Source organism: Cetorhinus maximus, chromosome 9 (genome assembly GCF_964194155.1).
Source record: "Cetorhinus maximus chromosome 9, sCetMax3.hap1.1, whole genome shotgun sequence".
NCBI lineage: Eukaryota > Metazoa > Chordata > Chondrichthyes > Lamniformes > Cetorhinidae > Cetorhinus > Cetorhinus maximus.
In genome coordinates this window covers 89,290,341-89,310,848 of record NC_135887.1, presented here as the reverse complement: position 1 = coordinate 89,310,848, position 20,508 = coordinate 89,290,341, and the positions used below count along the sequence as shown (strand labels likewise).

Sequence of the window (20,508 nt, the reverse complement as noted above, 5' to 3'; positions counted from 1 at the left end):
GTCTGCAGCTGGCGGTGAGGGAACCAACAAGAGGGAAATACATACTTGACCTTATCCTCACCAAGTTGCCTGCCGCAGATGCATCTGTCCATGACAATATCAGTAGGAGTGACCACCACACAGGTCCTTGTGGAGACTAAGTCCTGTCTTCACTTTGAGAATACCCTCCAGCGTGTTGCGTGGCGCTATCATCGTGCTAAATGGGATAGATTTCGAACAGATCTAGCAACTCATGACTGGGCATCCATGAGGCGTATGGACCATCAGCAGCAGCAGAAATATACTCAACCCCACAATCTGTAACCTCATGGCCCGGCCTATTCCCCACTCTACCATTACCATCAAACCAGGGAATCAACCCTGGTTCAATGAAGAGCGCTGGAGGGCATGCCAGGAGCAGCACCATGCATACTTAAAAATGAGGTGTCAATCTGGTTAAGCTAAAACATAGGACTACTTGCATGCCAAACAGCATAACCAGCAACAGACAGAGCTAAGCGATTCCTCAGCAACGAATCAGATCTAAGTTATGCAGTCCTGCCACATCCAGTCGTGAATGGTGGTGGACAATTAAACAACTTACTGGAGGAGGAGGCTCCACAAATATCCCCATCCTCAATAATGGGGACTGGGGATAGTGCTGGATAGTGCTGGGCTGTACTACAGTGCAAAAGATAAGGCTGAAACATTTGCAACAATCTTCAGCCAGAACTGACGAGTGGATGATCCATGGGAGGTCCCCAGCACCACACATGCCAGCCTTCAACCAATTCGATTCACTCTACGTGATATCTAGGAAGGCACTGGATAGTGCAAAGGCTATGGGCCCTGACAAATATTCCATCAATAGTACTGAAGACTTGTGATCCAGAACTTTCCACGCCCCTAGCCAAGCTGTTCCAGCACAGCTACAACACTAGCATCTACCCAGCAATGTGGAAAATTGCACAGGTATGTCCAAAAGGAGGACAAATCCAACCTGGCCAACTACCGCCCCATCAGTCTACTCTCGATCATCAGTAAAGTGATGGAAAGGGTCACCAACAGTGCTATCAAGCGGCACCTGCTTAGCTGATGCTCAGTTTAGGTTCTGCCAGGATCACTCAGCTTCTGGCGTCATTACAGCCTGGATTCAAAAATGGGCAAAAGTGCTGAAGTCCAGAGATGAGGCGAGAGCGACTGCCCTTGATATCAAGGCAGCATTTGGCTGAGTGTGGCATCAAGCAGCCCTAGCCAAACTGGAGTCAATGGGAATCAGGGGGAAAACTCTCCGCTGGTTGGAGTCATACCTAGCACAAAGGAAGATGGTTGTGGTTGTTGGAGATCAATCATCTCAATTCCAGAACATCACTGCAGGAATTCCTCAGGGTAGTGTGCTAGGCCCAATCATCTTCAGCTGCTTCACCAATGACCTTCCTTCCATCATAAGGTCAGAAGTGAAGATGTTTGCTGATGATTGTGCAATGTTCAGCACCATTCATGACTCCTCAGATAGTGAAGTAGCCCATGTCCAAATGCAGCAAGACCTGGACAATATCTAGGCTTGTGCTGACAACTGGCAAGTAACATTCATGCCACACAAGTGCCAGGCAATGACCATCTCCAACAAGAGGATCTACCCATTGCCCCTTGACATTCAATGGCATTGCCATCGCTGGATCCTCCACTTTTAAAATCCTGGGGGTTACCATTGACCATAAACTGAACTGGACTAGCCATATAAATACTGTAGCTACAAGAGTAGGTCAGAGGCTAGAAATCTTGCGATGAGTATCTCACCTTCTGACTCCCCAAAGCCTGTCCACCATCGACAAGGCACAAGTCAGGAGTGTGATGCAATACTCTCCAATTGCCTGGATGAATGCAGCTCCAACAATACTCAAGAAGCTTGACACCATCCAGGATAAAGCAGCCTACTTGATTGGCACCCCATCCTCAAACATTCACTCTCTCCACCACTGACGCACAGTGGCAGCAGTGTGTACCATCTACAAGAGGCACCGCAGAAACTCACCATGGCTCCTTACACAGCACCTTCCAAACCATGACCACTGCCATCTAGAAGGACAAGGGCAGCAGACACATGGGAACACCACCACCTGGAAATTCTGCTCCAAGCCACTCACTATCCTAACTTGGAAATATATCACCGTTCCTTCACTGTCGCTGGGTCAATATCCTGGAACTCCCTTCCTAACAGCACTGTGGGTGTACCTACACCACATGTACTGCAGCACTTCAAGAAAGCAGCTCACACCACCTTCTCTAGGGCAACTAGGGATGGGGAATAAATGCTAGCCTAGTCGGCGATGCCCACGTCCCATGAATTAATTTTTTTTTAAATCATTTTAATCACCATTATTCATGAAGTACATCATCTGGGACACAATTTGTTAAGGAACAGGAGGACACCATTAGAACCAAAACATTTTCATAACCCCACCTTTCTAGCTTAACAGAATCGATCATCTTTCTTGAGAAAGGTATTTAATCATTTATTGAACACATTTTAATGCCTTTTACAAGCATATAGGAAAGCAAAACAAGGGATTTAAGAGAAGGAAGGTTGTGTTGGGATGAAATGGAAATCTAAAGGTGAAGGTATGGTGGGAATATTAAATATTTTGCATCTGTTTTTACAAACATCAGGCAGCATGAAATGTAGGAATACTTGAGGAGACTGTGAAACAAGTGCTTTCATGCAACTGTAAACAAAGAGGTAGCTCTGAAAGTGTTAACAGAACTCAAGGTGGATAAAAATCACTAATACTTCACCTGACGACATGATGCCTTCTAGGCAAAAAATCTCAAACTATGGCATTCAGTAACTAAGCCAGTTATAGTCTGTCAATTGTATGCAAATTCTTTAAAAAAAAATCACAATTTGCGGTAAAACTACGTAAGCATTTAAAAATGTATTAGTTAATCATGGATTTGATAAAAGAAAGTTACGCTCGGCAAATTTATGAGTGCTTTGCCAAGAAATGTCTGATTGCATAGGTACAGGAAATACAGTGGATTTGACATATATGGATTTTCATAAGCTGATCTGGTGTCTCACAAGAGGTTTCTTACAAAAATTCAGGTTTATGGCACAAGAGAACATGTAGCAAAATGGACAGAATGTTGACCAACAGGAAAACAAAAGTTAATGGATTGGACGTAATGCTAGATCTGATTCTGAAAACCAAAGCAGGGCAAGTAAATAATGCAGGAGTTGGAGGACATCCAGTTAATGAGTATAACGGAATTAGGTTTGATATAAAAATTGAGAAGTAAAGTGAACAAAGATGAAGTTATTTCAGTGGAAAAGGAATCAGTGGCAAAATTCCATAAGATAAATACAGTCAACTGGAAAGAAAAGTTAACAGAGGATGGTGCACAACTAATAAGAAATGATGAAAGTACAAAGCAGACTCCCTACTATAGGAATTACAGAGTGCAGAAAAAAAGGAGTTCTGTGGAATTTTCATTTTTCAAACAACATATGACAAATTTAATGATGAAGTATAACACCTTTCATGTCCTTAGGATGCCCCATAGTACTTCATAGCCAAATAAATATATTTTAAAGAATTATAGTTTTACAGGGTAGTTACTGTTATTTTTTAGGGAAATAAAGCAGCCAATTTGCACAATGTGAAATATCACACTCATCAGATGAATGGCAAGGTAATCTGTTTTGGTGATGTTGGTCGTGGGATAAAAGTGGCTAGAATACAAGAATCCCCTGCTCTGCTTCAAAAAGGTATAACCTTATTTCTTACATACACCCCAAGAAACAGGCAGGTTCTTAGTTTATCACCTCATTCTAGACTCAGAAATGCTCTGATGTCACAGCCTTGATGATATTCTCAGGTTCTGTGTGGCTACTTGAGCTCACAATCTTTTTACCTGGATGTGAGTGTGATACCACTGAGTCAGGCTGACACTTAGCATATAGAAAAAAGGTCAAGCAGAATTAACAAATATAGAAGAGCAGCAAAGAAAAATCAGAAAGGCTCAGGGTGGATATGAAGAAGGACTGACAGGATGCATAAAGGGAAGTAATTAAGGATTTTATGGGCACAGAAAAAGGAGAGTAGTTAAACAAAGAGTAAGACAGTTAGAAATGAAGACGAGAATGAGAACTTTCCCTGGTTTGCACAGAAGAATGTTTTGGTGGAAATGAAATCCAAAACAGGTTACCTTGCCATTCATCTGATGAGTGTGAAATTTCACATTGTGCAAATTGGCTGCTGTATTTCCCTACAAAATGATAGTAACTACTCTTTAAAAATATAATTCTTTAAAATGTAATTATTTGGCTGTTAAGTAGTATGGGGCATCTTAACGACATGAAAGGTGTTATATTTCATCATTAAATTTGTCATATGCTGTTTGAAAAATGAAAATTTCACAGAACTCCTTTTTTTCTGCACTCTAATTCCTATAGTAGGGATTCTGCTTTGTACAGCACAATATAGAGTAACTAAAGAAGCATCATCTCAGTTAACCTCCCATTTGTGGGAAAGCAGCTGATCTCTGTTTGACCCCTCTCTCAACAGCAGTAAGACTATCAACTCACCAGTTAGTAAACTGAATGCAATCTTAAATCAGACCACCAATATATTCTACAATCATACTACACCAAAACAATTTCACGTACCAGTGCATACACAATGAATTGAAATTATAGAATTGACACAGAGTCACACATGAAGTAAGAACAGTGGCATTACAATTATCAAGTCCTGGTAGGCTTAGGATTTAGTAGTGTTACGCAATAAATCACAGAACTCAGTAAAGGTTAGATGTGGTGTTGCCTAAATTAGTCATCACTTCATGTTCATGCCCTCTAGCTGAGCTATTGATATTATATAATGAGAAATAAATTTCAGCAATATCTGCTCCATTCTACCTGAATTAGTGGAATTACTGCTCCAGGAGGCGGTCACACTCCTCACATTAGGTAATTCCAATTTGGTATTTGGGACAGGAGGGTGTGACTGCAGGTGAAGCAGGTATGGGGACCTGCGTTCAAGGAGACTTGGTCCCTGCAACTATCCAACAGTTACAAGGCTCTTGCAAGCTGTGTGGACGTGCACGGGGACTGCAGGGAGGATGAGCCAACTGACCACAGCACCGTGGTGCATGGAGCCATTCAAGTGGGAGGAGGAAATAGGAACGTAGTTGTGCTAAAGGGCAGTAGAATTAGGGGGATTGATACTGTTCTCTGCAACCATGAGTGTGAGTCCCGAAGGCTGTGTTGCCTGCCCAGTGCCAGGGTTATGGACATCTCCTCAGGGCCGGAGAGGAACTTGGAGTGGGAGGGGAGGGATCCAGTTGTCACTATCCACGTTGGTACCAACGGCATTGATAGGACAAGAAAGGAAGTTCTGCTGAAAGAATTTGAACAGTTAGGAGCTAAATTAAAAAGCAGAACTTCCAAGGTAATAATCTCGGGATCACTACCTGAGTCATGGGCAAACTAGCACAGGGTAAATAAAGTCAAGGAATTAAATATGTGGCTCAAAGGTGGGTGTGGGAGGAATGGGTTTCAGTTCATGGGGCACTGGCAACAGTACTGTGGTAGGAGGGAGCTGTTCCGGTGGGACGGGCTTCACTTGAACCGTGCTTGGCCCAGTGCCCTGCGAACCGAATAACTAGGGCTGTAGAGAGGGCTTTAAACTCAATAGAGGGGGGGAGGGTTCTGGAGAAGGGATACGTAGGCTAACAAAGCAAAAGGATATGGCAGCATTGCAAGGCAGCTATTTATGTATTAGAGTGTGACAGGAAGGGACAGAGTGTAGAAACATTAAAAAAAAAGCAGCAAACAGGGTCAAAGGGGGAAAAAATTGTAAAAAGGCAAAATTAATGACTCTTTATTTAAATGCATGTATTATTCGGAACAAGATAAATAAATTAACAACACAAATAGAGGTTAATGGGTATGACCTTCCAGCCGTTACGGAGACGTGGTTACAAGGAGATCCAAGCTGGGAACTAAATATTGAGGGGTATGTGCCTTTTCGAAAGGACAGGCAGGAAGGAAAGGATGCTGTGGTAGCCTTGTTAGTACAAGATGGATTAAGTATGTTAGCAATTACTGATCTTGGATCGGAAGATGTAGAATCCATATGGGTGGAGGTAAGGAATAACAAGGGGAAGAAGACACTGGTGGGAGTAGTCTATAGGCCCCCTAACAGTAGCTATACTGTAGGACAGAGAATAACTCTGGAGATAATGAGAGCATGTAAAAAAGGCAGTACATTAATCATAGATGACTTTGATCTTCATGTAGATTGGGAAAATCAAATCAGCAGAGGTAGACACGAGCAAAAATTCATAGACTTTATTCAGGATAGTTTCCTAGAACAATATGTTGTGGATCCAACCAGGAATCAGGCTACTTTGGTTCTGTTATGAGGCAAGTTTAATAAGTGATCTCAGAGTAAAAGATATGCTAGGAAACAGTGACCATAATATGGTAAAATTTAGCATTTAGTTTGAGAATGAGAAACTTGGGTTGGAAACAATTGTGCCAAACTTAAATAAGGGTAATTACAAAGGAATGAGGGCAGATTGGCTGGAATGGACTGGGAAAGCTGTTCAGCAGAAAAGATGGTTAATGAACAATGGCAGACATTTAAGAAAATAGTTCATGACTCACAACAAAGATATATCCCAGTGAGGAAGAAGGATTCTAGGAAAGGGATAAACCAACCATGGTTAACCAAGGAAATTAAGGATAGTATCAAAGTGAAAGAAAAAACATACAATGAATGTGGCTAAGATTAGTGTTAAGCCAGAGGATTGGGAAAGTTTTAAAAACCAACAGAAGTTGACCAAAATAGAAAGGGAGAAAATAAACTTTGAGGGTAAACTAGCAAGTAATAAAAAACAGACAGTAAGAGCTTCTATAAATATATAAAAAGGAAGAGAGAGGCCAAAGTGAACATAGGCCCCTTAGAGTTTGAGGCTGGAGAAATAATAATGGGGAACCAGGAAATGGCAGTGGAGTTGAATAAATATTTTGCATCAGTCTTCATGGTAGAAGATACTAATAGCATTCCAAAAATATTAAATAATCAAGGGGCAAAAGGAGGGGAGGAAATAAATACAATAACTATCACTAGAGAAAAAGTACTAGGGAAACTAATGGGGCCAAAGGCTGATAAGTCCCCTGGACCTGATGGGTTGCATCCTAGGATATTAAAGGGAGTGGGCTACACAAATAGTGGATGCACTGGTAATAATCTTCCAAGAATCCTTAGATTTTGGAGAAGTCCCAGAAGATTGGAAAACTGACAATGTAATGCCCTTATTCAAAAAGGGAGGCAGACAAAAAACAGGTAACAATAGGCTAGTTAGCTTTACATCTGTCATTGGGAAAATGTTAGCCTGTCTTTTAAAGGATGTAATAGCAGAGCATTTAGAAGTGCATAGTATAATCAAGCAGAGTCAACATGGCTTCATGAAGGGGAAATCATGCCTGACAAATTTATTAGAATTCTTTGAGTAGGTAACAACTAGGACAGACAAAGGGGAACCAGTAGATGTAATATATTTGGATTTCCAAAAGGTGTTCGATAAGGTACTGCACATAAGGCTACTTAATAAGATGAGAGCCCATGGTGTTGGGGAGCGTACATCAGCATGGATAGAGGATTGGCTAACTGATGGAAGACAAAGAGTTGGGATAAAGGGGGCATTTTCAGGATGGTAACCTGTAACTAGTGGAATGCCACTGGGATCAGTGCTGAGGCCACAATTATTCACAATATATGACTTAGATGAGGGAAATTAATGTTCTATCGCCAAGTTTGCGGATGACACAAAATAGGTGGGAAGGCAAGCAGTGAGGGTGATGCAACGAGTCTACAGAGAGCTATAGACAGATTAAGTGAGTGGGCAAAAACTTGGCAGATGGAATATAACGTAGGAAAATGGGAGATTATGCATTTTGGCAGAAAGAATAGAGGAGCTGAATATTATTTAAATGGAGAAAAAATGCAGAAAGCCATAGCACAGAGGGATTTGGGAGTCCTCATTAATGAATCCCAAAAACCTAACACACAATTTCAGCAGGTAATAGGGAAGGCAAATGGAACGTTGGCCTTTATTTCAAAGGGAATAGAGTATAAAAATAGGGAAGTCTTGCTAAAACTATACAAGGCACTAGTTAGGCCACACATAGAATACTGTGAACAGTTTTGGTCCCCTTATCTAATGAAAGATATACTGGCATTGGAGGCAGTCCAGAGAAGGTTCACTAGGTTGATCCCAGGTATGGAGGGGCTTTCTTATGAGAAGAGGTTGAGTAGGTTGGGCCTGTACTCATTGGAGTTTAGAAGAATGAGAGGTGACCTTATGGAAACATATAAGATTCTTAGGGGGCTTGATGCTGAGAGGTTGTTTCTCTTTGTGGGAGAGTCTTTGACCAGAGGGCATAATCTCAGATTGAGAGGTCGCCCATTTAAGACAGAGATGAAAAGGAATTTCTTCTCTCAGAGGGTTAGTCAATCTGTGGAACTCTCTACCACAGAGGGTTGTAGAGATTGAGTTGTTAAGTATATTCAAGGCTCAGATAGATTTTAATCAGTAAAGGAATCAAGTGTTATGGGGAAAAGGCAGGTAAGTGGAGTTGATGATTATCAGATCAGCCATAATAAGAACATAAGAAATAGGAAAAGGAGTAGACTTTTCGGCCCCTCGAGTCTGCTCCGCCATTCAATAAGGTCATGGCTGATCTTCTTGTGTTTCGATTTCCATGTTCCCATCTAACCCCGATAGCCTTTGATTCCTTTGCCTAACAAGAATCTATCTGCCTCTGCCTTAAAAATATTTAATGACCCCGCCTCCACCACCTTCTGAGGCATCTTGTGTTTTGCTTTCCACATTGCTATCTAACCCTGATAACCTTAGATTCTTGTTAGGCAAGGGAATCAATCTACCTCAAAAACATTCAATGATCCTGCTTCCACCACCTTCTGAGGCAGAGAGTTCCAAAGTCACACAACCCTCAGAGAAAAAATTTCTCCTCATCTCTGTCCTAAAAGGGCGACCCATAATGTTAAATCAGTGCCCCTTAGTTCTGGACTCACACACAAGAGGAAACACACTTTCAATGTCCACCTTGTCAAGGCTGTTCAGGGTCTTGTATACTTCAATCAAAACACCCCTCACTCTTCTAAACTCCAGTGGAAACAAGCCCAGTCTGTCCAACCTTTCCTGATAAGACAACCCACTCATTCCAGGTATCAATCTAGTAAACCTTCTTTGAACCGCCTCCAATAAATTTACATCCTTTCTTAAATAAGGAGACCAAAACTGCACACAGGATTTGAGGTGCGGTCTCACTAATGCCCTGTATAACTGAAGCATAACATCCTTACTTTTATGTTCAATCCCTCTCGTAATGAAGGATAGCATTCCATTAGCCTTCTTAATTACTTGCTGTATCTGCATACTAACTTTTTGTGACTCATGTACTAGAACACCTCGATCCCTCTGCACCCCAGAATTATGCAGCTGTTCTTCATTTAAGTAATACTCTGCTTTTTTGTTCTTCCTGCCAAAGTGAACAACTTCACATTTTCCCACATTAAACTCCAAATGCCATGATCTCATTGAATGGTGGAGCAGGCTTGATGGGCCGAATGGCCTACTTCTGCTCCTACATCTTACTGTCTTGTCTAAAAAGTGATATATTAAGCAATGTCTGAAAATTAGTGGTCTAGGTGGTAGAGCGGGTCAGACACTGGTCTTTTACTTCTATGACTGGTATTCAATTCTAGCCTGTCTGCTAGTTCATAGTACCCATGCAATGGGCAATGACAGTCTCAATCTAAATTCTGAGCTCACAGCACAAAAGTAGCTCTATTTAGCTCTAGGTTGGCAATCCCATTTCTCTTGCTCAATAACTAGTATTTAAAATACCCTATATAAGATTTTAAACTAAAGTGGAAAAATCAAACAAATACACAATTCATAATTATATGATTGCACTTATCCAGTGAATTCTTTCTTATATCTTTTAATTCCTTGATTATGCCATGATTCCCTATGGCAATGAGAAAAAAACAGCATAGTGGAATTAATTGAATAGTTGTTTTGTTGACATGATGGACCAAATGGCCTCTTTCTGTGCAGAAAGAATCTATGACTGAAGGTTTTACCTGAAGGATAAAAAGACTGGGCCAGGTGTTAATATTTTTGCCCATAACTGTGACTTTAGCTCAAAGTAGCATGTGCAGTTTGCACAATTCCCATGACGTACCAACCAATCACTGAATTACTGGATTTTTTTTAAAGCTTCTAGCAGCTTCTGCTCAGTTCTTTTTTCTAAATTGTTAAAAATGATCAAAGCACAAATTCCCAAAGCTTTATTCAAACAGATTTTAAAGCGATTTTCAAAATAGAGAGACTAAATGCATATTAGGGACACAGACATGTTGGGAGACATAGGGACAAGATTAAGCCATTCAGCCTTTCCAGTCTTTTCCAACATTCAATTAGATCATGGCAGATCTGCATCTTAACCCTTGCTTAACAAAAATCTATTTTGAAATTTTTAATTCACCTAGTCTCAATCGATTTATGGAAGAGTGAGGTCCAGATCCTTTGTGTAAAGAGGGGTGAGAGAGGAAGGGGCGTGAAGAAGTCTTTCTTTATCCTAATCGGAGTTCCTTTTTGAAAAGAAAAACCTTGATTTTTGAAGCAAGCAAAGAGATGCTAATTACGTCAAATGTATTGTACTGCCATTTAGAAAATAAATATACCAACTCCTCACTCCTGTGAAACAGAAAGAGTGAGGAAGATAGAGCGAGAGACAGACAGCATGCACTTCCTCACCCTAATTTGATTTATTGGCCTGCATTTTGCAGTGAAAGTAACAGTGAGGCTGTCAGTGCTCACCTTGAGTAAATTAGACATCAAGATTCCACATATCTGCAGTTAAATGTGGAAATCAGGAAGTTCCTGTCCGAGTTGCCCTGTTCCTCCAGATGCTGCGCTAAGCCAACACATGTGGAGGGCATGAAGTTGTGGAACTAACATGATAGATAGCCACTAAACTCACCAGAAAATGTTGAGGCTCATCAATTCCAGTGCAAGTGTACTTCAAATGATGTGCTAAGTTATACTCACTGCCAAGCAATTTCATTGCTATTGAAAATTAACGTTTACAAATGTGGAGTCGCATTCATCAAATTTTAATTATTATTAGAGATATAAAATAGTTTTTTTTTAAACTTTTTGTCTCATTCATCTCTTTCTCAATCCCAATTATTTTTTCCCTCTATATCACTTCCTGTACATGACCTGTCACTGAATTAATTATTCTAACTTACAATTGCTGGTTGCAATGCTACATATCTTATTAAGAAATCTTCAATCTGATCAGTTAAGAGTTACACAGTTGCTTGCCCTATTCCCGCAGGTCCCAGACATCCTAAAGAGGATGTCACGCTGAAATGGCTACTAATTACTGCAAGTCAGAGTGCAAAAGTCCATAGAAAGTCTACAGGCAAGTGTAGTGAAGTGGTGGTGCCATTCATTCACTGTTGACTACAAAATCTGGGCAATTGTTAAATTAAATAATTTAGTCAAATTTTCAAAGCAAACAAAATTACTGAAGAAAATACTCAGACAAGAGAGCAGAGAAAAACAATAATGAGTGGATATATAACTTCTCGCCATACTTGTCCTGATGGAGGAAGTGGGAGGGGGGAAGTGGATAGTGGGTTAAAAATGATAATAGTGACAGTGGAGTGAAGTGGTAACAATGATGCAGGAAATGAATGGATAGTTCAAAAAGGAAGATGTAGTGATGGAGTGATAGGAAAAATAGGGCAGTGGGAAGGCAAAAAGATGAAAGACACGATGGAAGCAAGAGAACAGAGCGACGGGGATAGGATGAGAATTAAGTGCCAACGCCACAAAGGAAATTTGCAACCTATAACCATCTACAGTTCTTAAGCTTGTCACAACCTCCCACTCAAAAGAAAAGAAAATAAGCAGAAGAGAAAAAAACAGCAATATGAAGACAAGGACAGGTAAGAGAGAAACCATATTCTCTGACTTATTGTGTGCCACCCCACAAAGATCAATCAATATTATATAAACAAATGTAAATAGGATCTTTAAAATCTAAATGCATCCTAAGGCACTTTAGCGATAGTAATTGGGAATTAATACTGAACAAGGTGTGGAAACGGGGGTTTTATACTCAGAGACAATCCAGAAAACATGTGTTGGAGGAATTAGTCGAAGTAGAGATGGAGACAGGTGAGAATTTGGAAAAGGATAGCAATAAATGAATGGTGTGAGGAGGCAGAGAAAAAATTAAGAGGAGGAAGGGAAAAAGAGAGGAAGTGGTGAACACAACGGCATGAGTGCTCCTAATCTTTTATATGAAAAAGTCTGAGTTCCATGCACTTGCTGTATGATGTGAGCACAGAGGGGCAGAGGCCAAAGGAAATACAAGCTGAGTTTGGTCCAAACCAATCGAAGTACTGTGTTCAGTTTCTCATACCATACTGCATGAAAGATATTAGCTTGGGAGAAGGTATAGGACAAAATTAACAGAATTTACAAGTTAAATTATGAGAACAGGTTGCATAATTCTGATTTGTTCCTTGAGTTTAGAAGGTTGAGCAGTTATCTTATTTGGGATCTTTAAAATGACAAATTATACAGTTAATAGGGTAGATACAGAGAAACTATTTCCTCTGGAGATGAAATTCAAAACAAAGTGGCATATTCTTCAAATTAGAGCTAGGCCATTGAGAAGTGAAATCAGGAAGTGCTAATTTTTAAACACATGGCTATGGAAATCTGCAACTTATTCTTCAAAAGGCAGTGGATGCTGGGTCAATTGAAATTTCTTGAATCAGATGAAGAGATTATTGTTTAAGTAAAGGATCTAAGGCAGGTAAATGGAATTGAGATACAGATTAATTGTAATTTGATTGAATGGATGTTTCTAGGATCTTATATTCATTGTCTTTGAGTTCCAGGATGATCTTGGAAGAGTAAGTAATTTTCACTGAGAACAACAAGGCACAGTAATGCTTATGTGATCAAGCCAGATGTGACAATTGATGATTAAGCTAGTTAAGCACAATAAATGTTCAGTTCAAATTTGGTCTTGGGGGTGTAGACATGGGGAATGTACTAGGAGAGTAGTGATGGTAGCAGTTGAAGGAAACAGTGACTGAATTGAACGTGACGAATATTAAAGGCAGAAAAAAGACAGCATTTAAGCAATTCAACAGCTATCAGGATGGATGCAGGGCCAAAGGCAAGGTTAGGAGTTACTGAATAACTTTGTAGGGAGCTAGGAGAGGTTTTTTCCCCAGTAATGGATGAGGAGGCTAATCGAAGTGAAGGAGAAGAGAAGTGAACTAGTGCAAAAAAACACAAGGAAGTGACCAGAAACAGTTCAGTCAGTAATCGAGACCTCGTCCAGAAAAAGGCCACAACAATAGTGAGGTCAAAGGATGGCCAAGGAAGTTAATGAGGGAGTAAACATGAAGGTGAGGTTAAGGGAGAATAAAAGAGCAGTAAAATTGAAGTGGGGGTGAGATGCAAGTTACAATTACCAAAGAGAAGCTGCTCAGTGCAGAAGCTAAGGGAAGAAAGAAAGGTGGATATCTCAGGAAGTAGGTTATCATTCAACTTGGAAAGGTGGCCAGCAAAGAAGGTTTTGAAAAAATTCATGAGATCATGAAAAAAGCAAGGTATTCAAAGTAGGGAAAGGGGAAGCAGCAAGAAGAGCATGGGAAGAGGCCACAGTGTGATTATGATGGTAACTACATTCCAGGTTTACAGGTTTACATGATCCTGTCAAGACTAGAAAATGGTGGAAGGGAAAGAAACAAAGACTCAGTTCTAGCTACTGCTCTCTTCTGTTTCCTGCAGAATTCAGAAGCAGGTCAACAATAGACAGGCAGCAGTTTAGAGGTGTAAAAGTGGACAGGAATAGGGCATCCAAGAAGTGAAAACCAGATATGAATGCCAAAAGCAGAGGAATCAAATCAAAATGGAAATATTGGCAAAATCAGCAAAGATTGACTGGTCCAAGGAAAAGCTAGGGCTTCAAATTGAAAATAGGTACAGTGCAACAATAAGACAGTGAGAACCTCCTAAAAGACACCGTCTTATCCAAAATATATACACAATTTTTTTTTATTATGCTGGGGGTTATAAAAATCAGAAAATTCTCTTATGTCATATACATGGTTAGTTATAGTGTCAGATGAAAAATCATCAACCTTAAAAATTAATTCTTGTTTTTCTCTCCACAGATATTGCCTAACCTGCTGAGTATTTCCAGCATTTTGTGTTTTGATTTCAGATTTTGAGCATCCACAGTATTTTGCTTTTGTATTAAGGAAAGCCAGAAGCAGAGCAGCCTATTTGAAAAAAGTTAACTTGTTTATTATCATCTTAAAAGGTGACTTGGTGAATCACCTGAGTTTCTTCCAAATTTTAAAAAGCTCAATCTTATCCTCATTTGATGGCCATCATCAAGGTAATCTCTGGGCAAACTGCAGTATCAATACAATTTTTGGCAGAATTCTATTGCCCGTTCTGGTCAACAACAACAAAAAAATTCTTGCCAGTGCAAAGCTTGCAATATAACACCCTCAGCATCCTAGATCCTTGCTTGTTCACCTACAGGGTCACTTGCCAAGACACAGCCTCATAACTATACCCTGAAATTTGATAACTCAGTCTAACTGAGACAATGTTGTAACTGACACAATGATTACATAGACATGGAAACAGCTAAAAACAATAAAAATGCACTGAGTCATACCTTAGCATTTGACCTCCTCAAGGATACACAGAGCGGCATTACTATAAAAATGCCTGGTTTTCGATCAGACAAAATCCTCACAAGCAATACTCTGCCCAATCAGGATTCCAATTCCAATTGTAAGGAGAGCTCGAGCATACACAGAGACCCCTGTCTTGTTAATTAACTCAGTTTATCCACAATCTGCAAACTGTTGCATAACGTAAATGGACAAAAGAAAACACATTTTTTGCAGTCGATAAGGATTCTTCAGATAAATGCCTATAGAAGCATTTAACTAACACCACTCGGCTTTGGTTGGTTTGATCAGTTGAAGTATTAGCGCTGGCAGTGAGGAATGCTATCCACAAACGATATTTCAAGTCTGCACATAGTTGTACCCTTTTGCCTAGCACTGATTCTGGCTAACTCTGAATCTGTTACGTACACTTAAAGAAGCATTGTCACCATGACAACCTACCTCGTAAGATGCTTCACCACACTTGTTTATAACAGATAATGCAACAAGGTCATTGGTTACATGATGACAGCATGTCGCCAAATACATTTGGTGCTATAAATTTATCACTATAGTTTAAAAAGAAAACAAATTAACGTAAAAATATTCACGAAAGAGCTTATATTCAAGCAATGGCACAATCTGAGTGTTAGCCATGTAGCATTAACTAATTCACAACACCTCCTGTTGATTTTTTAAATGGGCTATTACATGAACTGAAATTCCCAAAATGTCCCTGATAAGGCACTGCTACTTCTTTGTGAAATTTTGCACTGGATGAATGGTGAGGGATGTTAATGCTATACAACATAACACGACATTGAAGGAAGCTGGCATCACATCAGCACTCGCAGGTCACCATTAGGATAGATCAGAAGAATAAAGCCGATCAGAAGAGCACCCGTTACTGCACCAGTGCTAAATTTTTCATTTGCAACACCACCAGTCCATGACATTTCAAAGATAGATTGCCAATTAGAGCTGTATTAAAGGAGTTTCATTCTGTGGATTGGATTGATCCCTCTCCCCTCCCAAAAACAGAGGGATTAAATGCATGAGAGGAAGATATTGGTGGAACATAGGAACAGGAATAGGCCATTCAAGCCTATTCTGACATTCAATTAGAATACTGCAATCTGTTTCTTAACTCCATCCATTTGCCTTGGTTCTGTAACCTTTAAAACCCGGGCCAGAAAAGAAATCTGCCAATCTCAGTTTTGAAATTTTCAATTGACCTAGCCTTAGCAGCTTTTTAAGGGAGAGAGTGTTAGATTTCCATTATCCTTTTTGCAAAGCAGAGAGGTGAGAGAGAACAGTGTGTGTGAGAGGGAGCCTTTCCCTATCCTAATCTGAGTTCATTTTCTAAAAAGTTGACTTTTGAAACAAAGACTCTAATGACTTCAAATGTGTTGTGTTGTCACTTAGAAAATGTAAACACACTAACCACTGACACTTGTGAAACAGGAGAGAGGAAGATACAGAGAGGAAGGTAAAAAGAGGGCAGATCCAGAGTGAGCAAATTGTGTTATCCTGCATTGAAATTTCTCAATTTAAAAAAAATTATTTTCAAAAATAAATGCAGCGTGAAAAGGCAATGAACAACTTTGTGTAAGAAGTTTAAATTCTAAGCAGCATAGTAATGTGGGCAGAGCTACAGAATGGGAACAGCTTCTATGGGAAGAAAGGAAAGATGTCTGAGATTCTTTTACTGATGAGAATATAAATACTTTCTCATAGAAGTAGGGGTTGTTAACAGCTTACTGATACCAAATGTGGGAGAGCAAATTGTAATTTAATTTAGAAGGCAGTACATCACCACCTTCTCAAGGGCAATTAGGGATGGGCAATAAATGCTGGCCTAGCCAGCAATGCCTACATCCCATGAACAAATATAAAAAAGTCAACAGACGAGTATCAATGACACTTGAAACCAAAACATGATCTGCCCTCTGAAATGGACACAAAAGGTCCCATGGCACTATTCAAAAAGCAGGGGAATTCTCTATGGCGTCCTATCCAACACTATTAAAATATAATTATTTGAACATTTGATTTTTGTTGGACATTGCTAAGTATAAATTGGTTCCCATGTTTCCCTACATTACAAGTGTAGCAGCTGCACTTCAGATGTACTTAATTAGCTGTGAAATGCTTTTATGATGCACTGAGGTCCTAAAGGCACATCAATGCAAGCTTTTTTAGAACTATCATAAATAATATATTACAGCCAAATCTTTTCCTTCCATACTGAGTTTAAGATCCCAGCTGTAAAGTACTGCCCATGGATCAATGAATAAAATTGGGTAGACAGGTAGAAAATTATCCCAAGCCACTCCTACAGATCACTTGGCAGGTAGTTACAAATGGCATTGGCACAGATGGTAGAGATCTGGACCAAGTCCCTTACCTACCCATGTTCCCTGTGAACACCATGAATATATTTCAAGTTGTTAATTGTGTATTAATCATGTTAAATTATATGCAGGTAATGGGCATTAACTGGTGGTTCACTAGAATCCCTATAAATAGACAGTCTGAAACTTTACTTGTTGGATTAGGAGATGTATGCTTGTAATGCATAACTGTGTAAATAAATATAAAAATGCGTAAAGATTGGCACCAGCTTAATTCTTCACCAATCAGATTTCTGGAATATAACACAAGTTTTCAAAGCTCTGGAATCCTGCCGCAGCCAGTCATGAATGGTGGATGACAATTAAGCAAAAAACATCTCACTACCACAGATGCCAGTCTTCAGACAGTTCACTCCATGATATCAAGAAATGGCTGTGTGTGCTGGACATGGCTAAAGAAAAAAGCCTCGAAAACTTTCCATCAATAGTGTTAAGCTAGTTCTCCAGAACTAGCCATACCACAGCCAAGCTGCCCCAGTACGGCTACAACACTAGTATCTACATGGCAACATGAAAAAAATGTCCAGGTGTGTCCTGTCAACAAAAAATATCGATCCTGCACATCAATGCTATGTTTCAATCAGGATCACACTGCTTAAAACCTCATAATAGGAATTGCCCAAACATGGACACAAGAACTGAATTCCTGAGGTGGCGAGAGTGAATGCACTTGGCATCAAGGAAACATTTGACTAAGTGTGGTACCAAGAAACCAATTAGGATGAGGGGGAAAACTCTCTAGTGGATGGAGTCATACCAGGCATAAAGGAAGGTGGCTGAGATTGCTAGAGGCCAACTATCTCAACCCCCAGATAGAATTGCAGAAGTTTCTCTGTGAAACATCTGAGATCATAGCAATCTTCAGCTGTTACAGTAACTTTCCTTTGATCATAACTTGAGAAGTAAACCATTTGCTGATGATAGACTGTTCAATTTACAATTTATCAATTAATGAAGCAGTCTACGCCTACATTCTCAAGAAGACTTAGACAACATCCAAGCTTGGGCTGATAAGTGGTGAATAACATTTGCACTGCATGAGTGCCAGGCAATGACCATCTCCTACAAGACAGCTTAACCACCTCCTCTTGACAATAAAAGACATTATCAACCCCAAATTCCCCTCCAAAATCCTGGATGTAAACTTTACAGGTCCAGCTAGACAAATATTGTAGTTACAAGAGCAGGTCAGAGGGTGGAAATTTTGCAGCAAGTAACTCGCTTTCTGACTCCTCAAAGCCTCTGTCACCTACAAGGCATAATTTAGGAGTGTGAAGGGATACTCTCCACTTGCCTTTGTGTGTGCAGCTGCAACAACACTCAAGGGACAGGATTTTATGTTTGTTGGGCGGGCCCGACCCAATTGGCGGTGGGCGCGGAGTAGATCTCCGCCGGCGAAATGGGCTGCGCCTCCATTTTGCACGGGCGGACCAATTAAGGCCTGCCCAGCACGTTGCAGACTCCTGTGGACAGTGGGATTTTCAAATTTGCGGCGGGCGTGTACAGACTGCCAGTTCCAATGGGGAACCGGCAGTCTGTATAAAGAAGGGCCAGGCAGCCTCCTTTAGGCTGTTCACCATGGCCAGCGACCGGTGCAGGGGGTCTGCACAGTGGGCTCCAGAGGAGGGCAGGGCAGAGGAGGAAGGTAGGCTGCAGGGTAGGCCAATGTGCCCCTCGCTTCTCTGATGCCTGCCTTGCTGCCCTCCTCGAAGAGGTGGCAGGACGTCGGGAGGTCGTGTTTCCCGAGGATGGGAGGAGGAGGGCCCCCCCATGTCACGAAGCGGGCCTGGCAGGAGGTGGTGTAGGTGATCAGCTCCCAAGGTGCTGTCCGGCGCACAGAGACCCAGTGCCGCAAGCGCTTCAATGATTTGTTGTGCTCTAGAAGGGTGAGTACCATGTCGGCCTTGGACATTTAACCCAGCAGGTAGCCTTAGCCTTTGAGGACCGTCCCCCCACGTCTTAGTGTCGTTACTGCATTGGGCATTTGGCGCACGCTGGGTGGGCAAACAGGTAGTGACCATGCTTACATCAGCCTTAGCGGTTGATGAGAAGATGGGTTCTCCCCGCAGCATATTATGGTGTTTGTCACATTTGAGTAGTCTGGGGGCAACCTGCAGGAGAGGCAGCTAGGCACATACTCAGGACTCCAACACAGGTCTTATTGATGGTGATGAGATGGTGGAAGGAGAGCCTCAAGGTGTCGTGGCCAAGAGCCATCTGCTGGCCTCGGCGCCGTAACTAGTTGTGCCTCCTTGCCGTGTGTGATTGAAAGTGATGGACGCCAAATGTGTCCAAGGTGGCCGTTGCAGGAGGGGGTTGGGAGCAGCTGTACTATCTTCTGGTGACTGATCACCAGTAGTGTGGACAGGAGCCGCTGGAGGCCTCAGATGGGCCACTGTGGTTGGGGTGCGGCTTGCGCGTGCAGAGTACATGAGCGATCAGCCCCAATAAATGCAGGCAATAACAGAACACAACAACCAGGAGTGTTTGCGCACTGGTGGTGGCCAGGCCATGCTGCACCACGTCACCCACTTTGAGGAACAGGCCATGGAGTTGGGGAGGAGGCAAGTGGCCAGGTTGGCAGGTATCGGTGAAGCTGGGGTGCAGCTGCCAGGTATTTGAGGCCCACAGTCCCATCCACTCTGTCTTCCCACCATCCAAAGCACTGATGGTTACTGCAATCGTTAATGCAGCAACACTGCTCATTCACAGACTGATACAGTCAGACGTGTGGGTCATACACAAAGGTCCCTCGGCCCCTTGAGGATACGCGTCTCTAGCACCTTCCAAAGTCACCTTATCCCATTTCTGACCACTATCCCCATGGCCTAACATGCCATCACATCGCTGCTGCACATCCAAATACTTATTGCATCTTAGGAGGGTTTGTACCTCCACCACCCTTTCAGCCACTGCGTCCCACATTACTCTGTCCAAAAGGTCCTCAGCACCTCACCTGTCAACCTCATGGCACTCAACTTAAATAAATGCCACCACGTTAGTCATCCCTGCGCCAAGGGGAAATGTTGCCTTCTGTCCACCCGGTCTTTGCCCCTCATAACAGTATGAAGGTCAATAATGTGACCTGTCAATCTCCTGTGCTCCACGGCAAATGTCGCAAGTGTATGCAATGTTTCCTCATAACTCCAACTCTCCAGGCCAGCATGCATCCTGGTCAGAAACCTCTGCACTCTCTCCACTCCAATACCATCCCTCCCATGAAGCGCAGGTCACAACTGAATGCAGAAGTGTAGCTGTGGCCTCGACAGCGTTTTCTGCACTTGTAACAT

The 20,508-nt window shown here is 41.5% G+C and overlaps 1 protein-coding gene across 8 annotated transcripts in view; it reads right to left on the bottom strand.

The window, feature by feature from the left end:
* dagla (diacylglycerol lipase, alpha) overlaps positions 1-20,508 on the bottom strand; it is a 485,173-nt gene that overhangs the window by 240,615 nt on the left and 224,050 nt on the right. Inside the window, exon 1 of one of the 8 annotated variants that reach the window (XM_078549084.1) lies at positions 14,807-14,849. The exons of the other annotated variants lie outside the window; for them this stretch is intronic. The gene's annotated coding sequence lies outside the window, so the exon portion shown is untranslated. Of the gene's footprint in view, positions 1-14,806; positions 14,850-20,508 lie in introns of those variants that run through there. 8 annotated transcript variants of the gene reach the window in all.